The 13,278-nt window shown below is 35.3% G+C and overlaps 1 protein-coding gene across 1 annotated transcript in view; it reads left to right on the plus strand.

The window, feature by feature from the left end:
* Positions 1-13,278, plus strand: part of CNOT6L (CCR4-NOT transcription complex, subunit 6-like) — a 121,337-nt gene that overhangs the window by 481 nt on the left and 107,578 nt on the right. The gene's annotated exons all lie outside the window — the stretch shown is intronic.

The raw sequence follows: 13,278 nt of genomic DNA on the forward strand, positions 1-13,278 counted from the left end.
CGGCGAAGGCATCGTCGGGCTTCGGAACTGCCTGCGGGCGCGCTCCCTGGCTGGCGGTGGGACTCGGGGGAAAGTGAATCAAAGCAGTCACCTCGGGAATACGCGGTGCCGAGATCCCTTTAGCCGTGTGGAGGGACTAAGTCCCTGTTTTCATTTTTCGTTGCAAATACTTCATGGTTGATAAAACATGGATGCATTTTTTTTTTAAAGATAAACATTTTCTTGGAGAGGCGAGGGAAGAAATGGAAGCTTCCTGTGGTTTGGCGAGATTGGGTGGATTTTGTGCATTTGAAATTGTTTGATCCTGCCTCCTAGGGGGAAAGGCGGGTACGCGCCGAGCCGAGGCGGCCTGGGAGGAAGAGGAAGTTACTGGAGCTGTCATCCTCACCGCTGCCTGTTTAGCTTGGGCTCTTGAGATGGATTTGGGTTCCGGCAGCGTAGCCGAGCAGTTTGTGCCCATTGGGAGCACGCTGCTACCTTTTAAATTCAGGAGATGCTGCCTTATTACCTCTAGGTGTCTTCATTGTCAATCAAGATAGTTGTGCGTAAACACACTTACCCTCGCAGTCTCCAAAACCTAGATTAAGCCCCCGTTGTTAGAGTGTGCTCTTGAAAAGCTGTTTTGAGAGTAGTGTAAGTCAAATGCACCTCTAAAGAGAGATCTGCCAGTAGGTGTACAATGCATTTCAGATTTAAGTGTAAATGGTATTTGGATAATTATTTGCTGATTTACTTTATCCACTCCACCATCTTGCCATTTGTATCCAGTTAGCTCATCTAGCTAAAATCCTCTAGTTAAAGTCATGATATAGATTCGACCCTTGCAGGCTTGCTCTGTATAATGGCCAGAGATTGGTCCTTTCTGACCTGGACTTACAGAGAAATGTTCCATGCCGTTCACTGGGAAGTGGGGGTAAGAATGGTGGTTGAGGTGGAGGGGGGTGGAGGGCCGTTTTCTGTGGCCATTACTGGAAAAACAGCACACATAGTTTAATGGAACAGAGATTTGTTTTACAGACTTCAGAACTCCGACTGTGACATTTTTTCTCAGCTATTTGGCTTTAGGCAAAGCACTTAATGTCTTTCAGTCTCTCTCAACTGCAAGAAGGAGATAATACATTTTTAGTAAGGTTGTCTGAGGATAGAATGAGTAACATATGTTTGACACATAGTAGATGCTTAGTTAAATATTAGTTCCTTCACCTGCAGTCCTTATGGCATTGAAAAACATAAGTACAAATACTCTTTTAATTATTGAGAGCACTATTATGTAACTAAGTTAAAAATCAAAGCAATAGAATATTTCAGAGTCCTTTGATATGCATAAGGTATATATATAAACAACTTTTAAAATGTATTTTAGAATTCTTTTCTTTCTAGAAATAAGACTCATTAAAATACCTTGTGTACTTGTTTATAGAGACTATATAGTCTTACTTAATATTTTTTCATATTTTCAAATGGGCCTCTAAAGAGAGATCTGCCAGTAGGTGTACAATGCATTTCAGAATTAAGTATAAATGATATTTGGATAATTATTTGCTGATTTACTTTACTCCACCATCTTGCCATTTGTATCTAGTTAGCTCATCTAGCTAAAATCCTCTAGTTAAAGTCATGATAAAGATTTGTCTCATTACTCTTTTTATGAGTTCTTGTTAACGTAGCCCTGGGAAAAAAATTAAGTTTGTAGCACATGCATGTTCCCATACAGTCAAGCATTAAAAAGGATCAAAGAACTAGAGTTTACTTTATCTATGTAGGTCCACATAGTATAAGTGCCACAAATATTGCTATGTAATTCTTTTAGTTTATGTTGACTGATTCTGGTAAATAAAACTTCTTGGAATATTTTCCTGAATGAAAGCAAAAATCCTCTATCAACTTTAATAATTTAATATTTTTTATTACCCAGTGTGAAGTAGTAAATGTGCTGTCCTTTTAATTTTAATTGTATTGTGGAAAAAGTAATGACATGGAGTTTAAGGCAAAGGCAACAGAGTTTAAATAAATTATTTTTGTGGTTTTTTTTGGTGAAGGCAGGGTGAACAGAATATGGTAGAAGTTTCATTGGTTAAGTTTGTAATGTCCTTATTTACCAGTACCAAGTTAACCAGTTAGGCTAAAAAACAAAACAAAACAAAAAAACTAACCACTTAGTAAGCACAGAAATTTCAATAACTTTGTGAAGGGTTTTTGTGAAAGGTAGTGGAGACAACTTTCTTAGAATGCAAAATGTCATGAGTTTTTAAAGTGAGTGTGTTATGGATGGGTGCGCATTTACAACAACCATAACCATCTGCCATATAGTTATATTTAAAGGAAGAATTCTTACCTTAAAATATATAAGTGGTAATTTTTAATACCTTAAAAAATAAAATAGAATTTTACTGTTAACTAGGTATTTGGTTTTTACTAGATACTATGAATCTAGTAAAATTTAAAGCACTTCATACTTTTTTAATTTGGGAAAATTTTCTCAGCAATATGAAAGTAGATGATACTGAACTAATATATTAAGACATGTGAAATTTGTTATTAATAGTGGAACTGCTTATGCTGTCACTGTTTAAGCTAAAGGAATTGCATTACATCGAAATCAAAGTGCCAGATTGTTTAGATTTTAACAATAAATGTTACTTAAATGGGCTTTTAAACAATCTTTCCAAAATATCCCTTATAAAATGTCTTTAATTGGAGGGAATTAAAATACTTCAGAATTTGTGCATGTATTTCTTTGGGTAATGCTAATTGGGGTAATAAAGACACTCCAGAATTTCAGTGGCTTAATACATATAAGTGTATATTTTGCTCACATTTGTTATGGGGTGAGGCCACAACATTAGTAACAAAGAAACAGAATTTCCGGAGGATGAGGCCCAGAAATCAGGATTTTAAAGAGTCCCAGGTGATTCTAATGTGCAGCCAAAGTTGAGAACCACTGCCCTAAGGCCTCCTAGCCCTGCCTATTACCCACAGACCATTTCTTTAGAATCCCTAGACTTAAGGTGACAAACATCTGTCCACATTTCATTGGTGAGAATTTGTCACAGAGTCTTACTTGAATGCAAGGAAGATGAGAATATAGTCTCTGCATAGTGGACAGCTTGGGGCTTTTCATGAGGTTATTTTAGATGGTAGCACATATCTATGAAATTATGTCTAAAATGAATTATAATACTTAAAAATTGCTTTCCATGTTCAAAGAATAAAATTGGGGCAAGGGGAAGAGAAGGGAAGGTGTAGAGCCAGAGGAGGAGGAGGAAGGAGCAGGAGCTTTCTTCATTGGGGATTTTGAATGCCAACTGAAATCAGTGATTTAAAGATACAGAAAGCTGAGACAACATTGTAATTGTATTTAATAATCTTTAGTGAGTTTCTTCTTTAGTATCCAGTTATTGATTGCCATTGTGGTGTACTGGATTTTGACTGTTTTGAGTTGTTTCTCTTTGTACTTTGAAATCAGTTGACTCTGAATTTCAGTTTCTGGGGTATAATTTTATGGGAAATGCATTTTTGAATTTTTTCTTTTTCTGTTGAGAAAGCATATATAATATATAGAGCATTATAGTTATTATTACTTTATACTTTAAAGAAATATCATTTAGGTTGACCTTACTATGTTTTATTGTTTGCTTTGCTGTTTTTGTAAGTTTAAAGTCATTGTAATTATAATTATAAGATATGTTAGCCTTAATCAGAAAGAACAACAAAATCAAGTAAACAGCAAAAGCTTAATTATTAACTTGTGCTCCTGTTTCATGATGAAAATACTACAACTTTCTTTATCTGTACTAACATTGAATCTCTAATACATTAAATGCATTTTATTTCTGAACAACTTTAATTCTAATTGAATCACAATTTATTCTTTCACTGCCTAGGATTCTTGTAAAGTGAAACCTCAGCTCTCTGGTCCACCTATACTTAATTTTCTTTTGAAGAGTTGGGTTAGGAATCTGGGAAATTTTATATATGTCTATATTTCCCAAAGAAAGATTTTTGAGTGGTCTGGTTAACTTCTTCCTGGTAAATATTTCTAATATGTTGTATTTTAAGAATTAAAAACCTTATTTGAGGGCCCATTCTATACCCATTAGTATTTCAGTTCTAAAGCGAAGTATGAAAGAAGTAGAAGAAACCCTTGTGAGTAAGGGAGATAAAACAATTTAGTGATTTCAAAACAATAAACAAGTGCCGGTCACTATAGTATAAGCTGTTTATAGATATTCTGAGAGGAAGTAACAAAATGGAATGGTGGGTAGGTCAGACTACTTAAAGAAAAAGGTTTTTGGTAAGAGCTTTTTTGAGATATAATTCACTTACCATAGAAGTAGTCCATTTAAAATATATAACTCAGTAGTATTTAGTGTATTCATATTTGTGCAGCCATCGCCACAATTTTAGAACATTTTAGTCACCTAAAATATAAATCCTGTATTCTTTAAAAGTTACTCCTCATTCTCCCAAACTCTTATTTCTAGGTAATCAATTATTTATTTTCTGACTGTATTTTACCTCTTCTAGACATTTCATACAAATGCAATCTTAATATGTAGTCTTTTATCACAGGCTTCTTTCACTTTGTTTCCAGGGTTCATTTCTGTTATGTATTTCATTCTTTCTATGGCTGTATAATATGCCATTGGATGGATATGCCAGCTGATCAACATTTGAGTTGTTTCTACTTTTTGTCTATTGTAAATAATTCTGCTATGAACATGCATATGTAAGTTTCTGAGCATATGTTTTCCAGTTATCTTGGGGATATGCTGGATCATATGGTTCCTTGATGGTTAAACTCCAGACTGTTTTCCAAAGCTGTCTCACCATTTCACATCTCCACCAACAGTATATATATAAGCCTGGGCTCCAGTTTCTCTACATCCTTGCCAACATTTGTTATCTGTCTTTTTGATCATAGCTCTCCTAGTGGGTGTTAAGTAGTATCTCATTGTGATTTTGATTTGCATTTCTCTAATGATTTGAAGTGTTTTTTCATTTCCTATTGGCCATTTGTTTATCTTTTTTTTGAGAGATGTGTATTTAGATCTTTTGACCATTTGAAAATTTGTTTTTTGTGTGTGATTGCGTTGCAAGAGTCCTTTGTATATTTAATAGATACTAGTCCCTCATCACATATACGATTTGCAAATATTTCCCTCAATTCACTGAGTTATCTTTTCACTTCCCTGATAGTGTCCTTTGAAGAACAAAAATTTCTAAATTTGATGAAGTCTAATTTGTTTTTTCTTCTGTTGTTTGTGCTTTTGATGTCATATTTAAGAAACCCTTTACTAGCCCTAGTTGGTTTGGCTCAGTGGATAGAGCGTCAGCCTGCGGACTGAAGGGTCCTAGGTTCGATTCCGGCCAAGGGCACATGCCTGAGATGCGGGCTCGGTTCCCAGTGCGGGGCGTGCAGGAGGCAGCCAGTCAATGATTCTCTCTCATCATTGATGTTTCTATCTCCCTCTCCCTTCCTGTCTAAAATCAATAAAATATATATTTTAAAAAAAACCCTTTACTAATCTGAGATCACAATGATTTACCCTTCTGTTTTGTCTTAAGTGTTTTATAGTTTTAACTTTTACATTTAGATCTTGGATCTATTTTAAGTTAATTTCTGTATGTGGCCTGATGTAGGGAGTCTAACATTATTCCTTTGCATGTGGATATTTAGTTGTCCCAGTACCATTTGTTGAAAAGACTATTCTTTCCCTATAGCATTGTCTTGTAACTCTTGTTAGAAATAAGTTAATCATGAATATGAGGGTTTATTTCTGGACTTTCTGTTTTATTCCATTGAATTATATGATTTTCCTTATGCCAGTACTGTCTTGACTACCATAGCTTTGTAATTTAAGAAGTATTTTCTGAGTAATTCAGATTTCTTGAGTCCTCCAACATTTTTCTTTTTCAAGATTGTTTTGGCTATTTGAGGTTTCTTGTATTTCCATATGAATTCAAAAATATATTTTTATTGATTTCAGAGAGGAAGAGAAAGGGGGAGAGAGATAGAAACATCAGTGATGAGAGAGAATCATTGATCGGCTCCCTCCTGCATGCCCACATTGGGGAATTGAGCCTGCAACCCGGGCATGTGCCCTGACCCAGGAATTAACTGTGACCTCCTAGTTCATAGGTCAATGCTCAACCACTGAGCCATGCTGGCTGGGCTATTTCCATATGAATTTTAGAATTAGCTTGTAAATTTCTGCAAAGAAGCCAGCTGGGATTTTGATAGGAGTTGTGTAATCTGTAGATTGATTTGAGGAGCATTGCCATCTTAACATTAAATCTTCCTATTCACAAACGTGGAATCTTTCCACTTATTTAGAGCTTTATTTCAACAACATTTTGTAGTTCTCAGAGGTGTTTTACAATTCTTTTGTTGCATTTATTCTTAAATATTTTATTACTTTTGATGCTGTTGTAAATGGAATTGTTTTCTTAATTTCATTTTTGGGTTTATCGCAAGTGTATAAAATACAATTGATTTTTGTGTATTGATTTTGTATCTTGCAGGTTTGTTAAACTTTTTATTAGTTCTAGTGGATTTTTAGTGGATTCTATAAGATTTTCTGTATACCAAAGATCATGTCACCTATAAATAAATATAGTTTTACTTTTCCAATCTGAATGCATTTTCTTTCTATAATTTTGCCTAATTGTCCGGGTTAAAACCTCTAGTACATTGTTGGAAGACGTGTCAAGAGCAGATATCTTTGTCTTGTTCCTCATCTTTAGTCTTCCACTGTTAAGTATGTTAGCTGTGGGGTTTTCATAGATGCCTCATCATGTTGAGGAAGTTCCCTTCTATTCCTAGTTTGTTGAGTGCTTTATCATGAAGGGGGATTAGGGTTGAGTTTTGATGGAAGTATGAAATATGAATTAGAAAAGTGAAGATGCTATGTCCAGTAATGAGTGGCAATAATAATGCTTTTAATTTGTTTGGAAAAGACAGACTAGCTTTTCCCTCCTTTTTTCTCCCCTCTTTTCCCCCCTCTCTAGTTCTTCCTCCCGTCCTTCCTCCTTTAATGCTTTCTAATTGTCTTCCCATTGATCCATACACACATATAGCAGGTCTTTAATCCTTTACTGAAGATTTTCTGAATAATTCAGATTTCTTGAGTAGTGGAGACTGTTTATTTTGGAAAACCTTAAACTGTGGAGAGTTTTGTTCTGATTAGTTTGATAGCTAGGTTGGAAGGGGGAACACAGGAGGCAGAGAAAATAATACCAAAAAAAAAAAAAAAAAAAAGAAGTACTAATCATAGAATTTAAAAGAAGGGAACAAACCTTTGAGATACTGAGAATATGGCTAATGAAGAATTCCATGTTTACTTTGAACCTGACAGTCATCTGACTTTTTCCCCAAAATGTTTTAGTATCAATGGTTTTGTTTTTGTAAGTTTTCTGAAAAATTTAATAGCTTTCTTTTTAGGAAATTTTGCTTTACAAGGTAAAGTTATGTTTCAATTGATGTGTTTATTACCCTTTGTTTCATTTTTGAAACTTTCTGTTTCCATGTAGCTACATTCTGATTAGATAAAATATTTAAAAAATATATTTTTATTGATTTTAGAGAGGAAGGGAGAGGGAGAGAGGGGTAGAAACATCAATGATGAGAGATAATCATTGATCGGCTGCCTCCTGCATGGCCCCTACTGAGGATCGTGCCCACAACCTGAGCATGTGCCCTGACCTGGGAATCGAGCTGTGACCTCCTGATTCATTGGTCGGTACTCAACTACTGAGCCACACTGGCTGGGCTAGATAAATATTTTTAAAATTTTATTTCTGTCCATGTTATAAGTCTCAGAAGTAAATAACTTTGGGTTTAGTTATGAATTATCCTGTTAAGGCAGAGTTGGAAAGTGGTAATAGAATTTTGGTTTATATTCTCTTGTGTAGCAGGATTATTACTTTTCATTAATTTTTTTGTCATTTAAAAAAATCTCATTACAATAAAAACTTATTTCTGATTTTCTTCAAAGAAATAAGTAGTTCACTTTGCTGTGTGAGAGACTCATTCATACTGAATAGATACCTAGTAATTTTGGATTTTCGTTTATTAATAATAAAAATTGGTGAGACAAAATAGAAGTCATAATACTTTATCTTCCTTATATTCATCTTTTGCAGAGAGAACCTCTCTCTATACTCTTATAGTTTAGAATCATAATCTTCTCTTCCCAAGTTACTTAGATTCCCTAAATAAGTAACATAGATCAGAGTTACAAATACTGCGGAGAGAGTAGGATTAAACTTCGTATATACCAACTTTAATGTCTCAACTTTGTTGGGATCTTTACATATATATTCATTGTTAAATGATCTTAATGTTTATATTTAAACAAAACAAAACAAAAAAACTGACAGACAGGGTGTGTTCTGCTAGGGTCATATTTATTGCAGTCTTCATCTCTGTATAAATTTATGAAATAATATATTGTGAATTATGTACAGAATGATAACCTTGAAACACAAGAATTTTAATTACCAAAAGCATGTCTATCATATTAATTGTTATTAAGTGTTTACTATCTATCAGCTATTGTATTCCAGGTTCTGGGAACTAAAAAGTTTTAGAATATGGGTATTTTCTACCATATTGAACTACTAAGTACCAAGGACTGTTAAAAGCCATACCCTTCCCTTTAGCTATGTAATCTAAATTTGTCTTGCAAGCAGAAGGAAAAGACAGAGGTGAGGTGTAGGGCATGATACCTATGATATCAAGGGAAGAGTGGTATGAGATGTGGCTGCAAAGGAAGTAAAGGAGAGCTGACCAGCTATAAGTCATGTAAATGTCTTTGTGTGGGTGTCTATAGTCACAACTCTTTTCCTGTTTGTGTTCAGTAAGAGTTATTAATAACAAAATTTATGAAAACTGCTAAGGGCAGGGCTTTAAGCCCGCGGCACCTACCACTGTGGAGTCTCCTCTGGCTCAGTGGGTGCAGTCTCATGGATCTACTGTTATCTAGGTCCAAAAAGGGATAGCTGGGAGTCCTCAACAACCTACACCATTCATGAATGCATCTTTATGTGATAAGGAAGTTCTCTATATTTTTGAAAAATTGACTTTTCATTTTAGAGGAGTTTTAGCCTTACAAAACCATTGAAAATATAGAACAACAGTTTCTACATATCTCCCATGCACTTTCCCCTTTTGTTAACATCTTACCTTAGAATGGTAAGTTTGTCACAACAAAACAATATTGATACGTAATTTAAAAAATAAATTCATCTTTATGAAAATCCTGTAATTGAGACGGTATGATTCTCATTCTATATCTGGTTAGCTCTTGGGAAACTCATATAACTTCTCCAAGCTTTAGTGTCCTCATTTGTAATATAGATAATAGTCCTTATCTTACGAGGTTGTTGTGAGGATTAAATGAAATAATACTTATAAAGTGCTTAGAATAGTATGTAAGAAAACATCGTAATAAAAAAACTAAACTAAAACACTGTATATATTAGCTATTACTGTTTCTTCTTATTAGGAGACATACAAGTTAAAAAGTTTTAAGTGTTGGTAAAACAAATATTTAGAACAGGATGTTTGACTTTAAAATACTCCTATACTACTTATACTTAGAGGGTATTTAACTTTGGGTAAATAGCAAACAAGTGAAGGCAGAATATGGTAAGCAACAAAGAACATGAAATGCTATAAAGTACAGGGTACATACGGGTTTGTAACCTTATGGGATGGATAAAGAGAGGAGGTGTAGAAGTTGACCTCACCTTTAGGAAAGTTAGTGGATTATTGCAAAATCCAGCATTCATTATTTAATTTCTTTTCCTTTGCATGCATTGTTGCCAGAGAAATCTGTAAGTCATTGGACATTGCTTAAATTCCCTATCTAAAATCCTTCAATGATAAGTTACTATTTTTTGGTTGCCTATTATGTGTAAGGGCAGGACTTGACAAGTTGTTTTTTATATAAAGGACCATATATAGTAAATATTTTGGCTTTTTGGATCACATTAAGATCTCTGTTCTATAGTCTCCTTTATGTTTTAGTTGTAGTTTTGTTTTTTTCTTTTTCTTTTAACAATCCTAAGATGTAAAGGCCATTCATTGCTGTCAAACCAAGCTGTAGTTTGCGGACTCCTGTGCTAGGAGATTTACATGAATTAACTTATTAGAATTCTGGCAAAATTGATATTAATTCCTATTTTATAGTTGAGGAAACGGAAGCTTAGAGAGGCATTCTTGTTGAAAGTCATATAGCAAGTAAATGTCAGAGCTTGAATTCAGATTTAGGTTATTGGAATTCCTAAACCTGTGTACTTTTCTGAGATAACTTGCTGCTGCTTATTGCTTTTATAATAAAATGGAGATTTCATAGAATTATATGTAAGGCTCCTTATGATCTTGTCCTTGTATACCTCTCCAGTTTTATCACTTACTACTCCTCTCTCTTGAACATATTCCTTATCCTAGCTATATCGAGAAACTTATAGCTTGGTTTATGCTTTATGTGTGCCTACAATACCTTATATTTTATGACCTCACTGACTTCTTTAATAATTCACCTCAGGTTCTCCCTACCCTGGGAAACTTTGCTGACACACTGTTTGCTTTATGCTCTTTCTTTGTGCTCCCCTAGCACCCTATGCATTCTTCTTCCATAACATTTACAAATTGGCTTGTGTTTACCTGATCTATGTCTCTGTTTTTCCATTGGGCTGAGAGTTTATAAGGGCAGAGATACCTCACCCTTATAGCTCAAGTGTTTGATGCATAGTAGAGGCTTAACTATGTACTAAATGTTTGTTATATATCATGGGCTTAATAATTGCTTGTTAAATGAATGAATAATCAAATGGCATTGCAAGCAGTAGAAATTACATCAACAAATATGTAGTTAGCAGAAAGGTATCAGTCTAGATTCAAGGATGAGAGGGAAGTTGAGTTAACTTCCAGTTAACTTCCAGAGCTTCAGTGGGAAGGAGGCTGATAAGGCACATTGGAGCATGATTATTATGGAGGGGTTTGAATGTGTGGGTAAGGAATTAAAATTTCTTACTAGGTTCAGCTAGGTTCAACTCTAGAGCTGCATTTTTTTACATCAATAAATTGAGGTTCTATTATTAATACCTGAGTTTTATAATGTCTTAGATCATATTTTGTAGGGCATACCTATATGATAGTTTTGATTAATAGTTATTGTAAATGTGTCTCTAGAATTTCATAAGTATCAATATTACTTTTAATGACATTGGGAACATTGAGTGATTTTGGGCACGTTGGTACTTTGAAAACAATTATTGAAGATTCTTGTTGAGGTGTGCAGAATGAGTTGAGGAGACCAGAATGGGAGGAGGGAGTCTCTCTCTTTTTTTTAAAGAGTTAAAACATGAAATGGTAAGTCAAGAAATAGATTTCTGTCAAATGTGATAGAAAAAAAAGCTTTTGCTGATTGATTGTGAAGGAAGAAGTCAGAGATGACTGAGAAACCAGGAGACAATTTGGGAAAGAAAATTAAGAATTTTGTATTAGATAAATTGATTAAAATTGGAATGATTTCTAATTTTGCCTGGATTCATCTCCTAATTACTTATTTCCCGAATAATTAGAATATCCTCATGATTGGTTTCCCTTCCTGCCTTTAATGAATGGATGGATGTGGGTGGATGTTGGAGCCTTTTTAGAGTAATGATTTTAAGTGAATGAAAGAAAATAGATGTTATATTGAAATACTAGAATATATCTAAAAACAAATTTGTGATATATTAATATATGTGTCTATTAATGCATTTAAGTAACAGGATTTAGCAGAGTAATAACTACTGTGATTTTGAAATAGTGATACATATAGATGACATATATAGTGATATATATTTGAGGTAGTGATATCCTATATAATAAAAGAGGTAATATGCAAACGAACCCTCACACCCTCACAAGATGGCTGCCTACAACCAGGTTGGCAGGGGGGTTAGTGAGGGACAACCAAACCACTGAACAAGCAGGATGTGTGGGACGACCAGGCTGGCAGGGGGTTAGTGAGGGACGACCAAACGACTGAACAGCAGGCTGCATGGGGCGACCAGGCCAGCAGGGGGGTTAGTGAGGGACGACCAAATGACTGACCAGCAGGCTGTGTGGGGTGACCAGGCTGGCAGGGGAGCCGTGAGGGGCAACCATGCCAGCAGCAGGGGGCAGTTGGGTGCTACCAGGCCAGCAGGGGGGGCAGTTGGGAGCTACCAGGCCGGCGGGGGTGGGGCAGTTAGGGGCAACCAGGCTGGCAGGGGGGCAGTAAGAGGCAACCAGGATGGCAGCAAGGGGCAGTAAGGGGTGACCAGGCCAGTGGGGGGCAGTTAGGAGCGACCAGGCCGGCATGAGGGGTGACTAGGCCAGCAGGGCCTAAACAGGCAGTCGGACATCCCCCAAGGGGTCCTGGATTGGAGAGGGTGCAGGCTGGGCTGAGGGCCCCCTCCCCTACCCCCCGTGCACGAAATTTGTACACTGGGCCTCTAGTAGATAGATGATATTTTGAGATATCTGTAACAACTATAATGTGATATGAAGATTAATTTGTGTTAGTGACAAAAATCAGTCACTGTTATTATTATAGTAGGTTGTCCAGGTCTGAGAGAAATACTAAATTGTAATTAGAGGTTAGTGAAAATAGTGATGTATTTTTTCTATACAAATTTAGAGATTTTCTGAGCTTTATGGACCCCAATTTAAAAATCTTTGCTTGTATTGTCTCCTGGTTTCAATCTATTTTATGTATTTATGTTATAGTACTCTTCTTTGCAAATTGTATTTTTTCATGTCTGTTTTAGAAATAATATATGTTCTTTGAAAGAAAAATAAAAGGATACTGAAGAGGGTAATTTTATGGTTGTCATCAAGATTGTTAGTAGTATAGTATATATAGTACCATTATCTGTTTCTGGGCAATATGTATTTACATAACTACATACATAACTAGAATCATACTGTTTGATGTTTTTAAACTTGCTTTTCTTTTTAAATTTAATACTCATTTGAGGATATGTTGAGAGAGAGGAAGGGAGGGAGGGAGGGAAAGAGAAAAGAAAAAAACATCAATGTGAGAGAGAAACATCAATCAGTTGCCTTCTGTATGCATTCCAACCCGGGATCGAAATGGCAACCTAGATATGTGCCCTGAGTGGTGTATAGGACTCTACCTCAACCAATTGAGTCACCTGGATAGGACTAAACTTGATTTTTTCTTTTTAATCGTCCCCTGAGGATATTTTTTTCCATTGACACTTTTTTTTTTTTCCAGA

The sequence above is a fragment of the Myotis brandtii genome, unplaced genomic scaffold (genome assembly GCF_000412655.1).
Source record: "Myotis brandtii unplaced genomic scaffold, ASM41265v1 scaffold111, whole genome shotgun sequence".
NCBI classification, from domain to species: domain Eukaryota; kingdom Metazoa; phylum Chordata; class Mammalia; order Chiroptera; family Vespertilionidae; genus Myotis; species Myotis brandtii.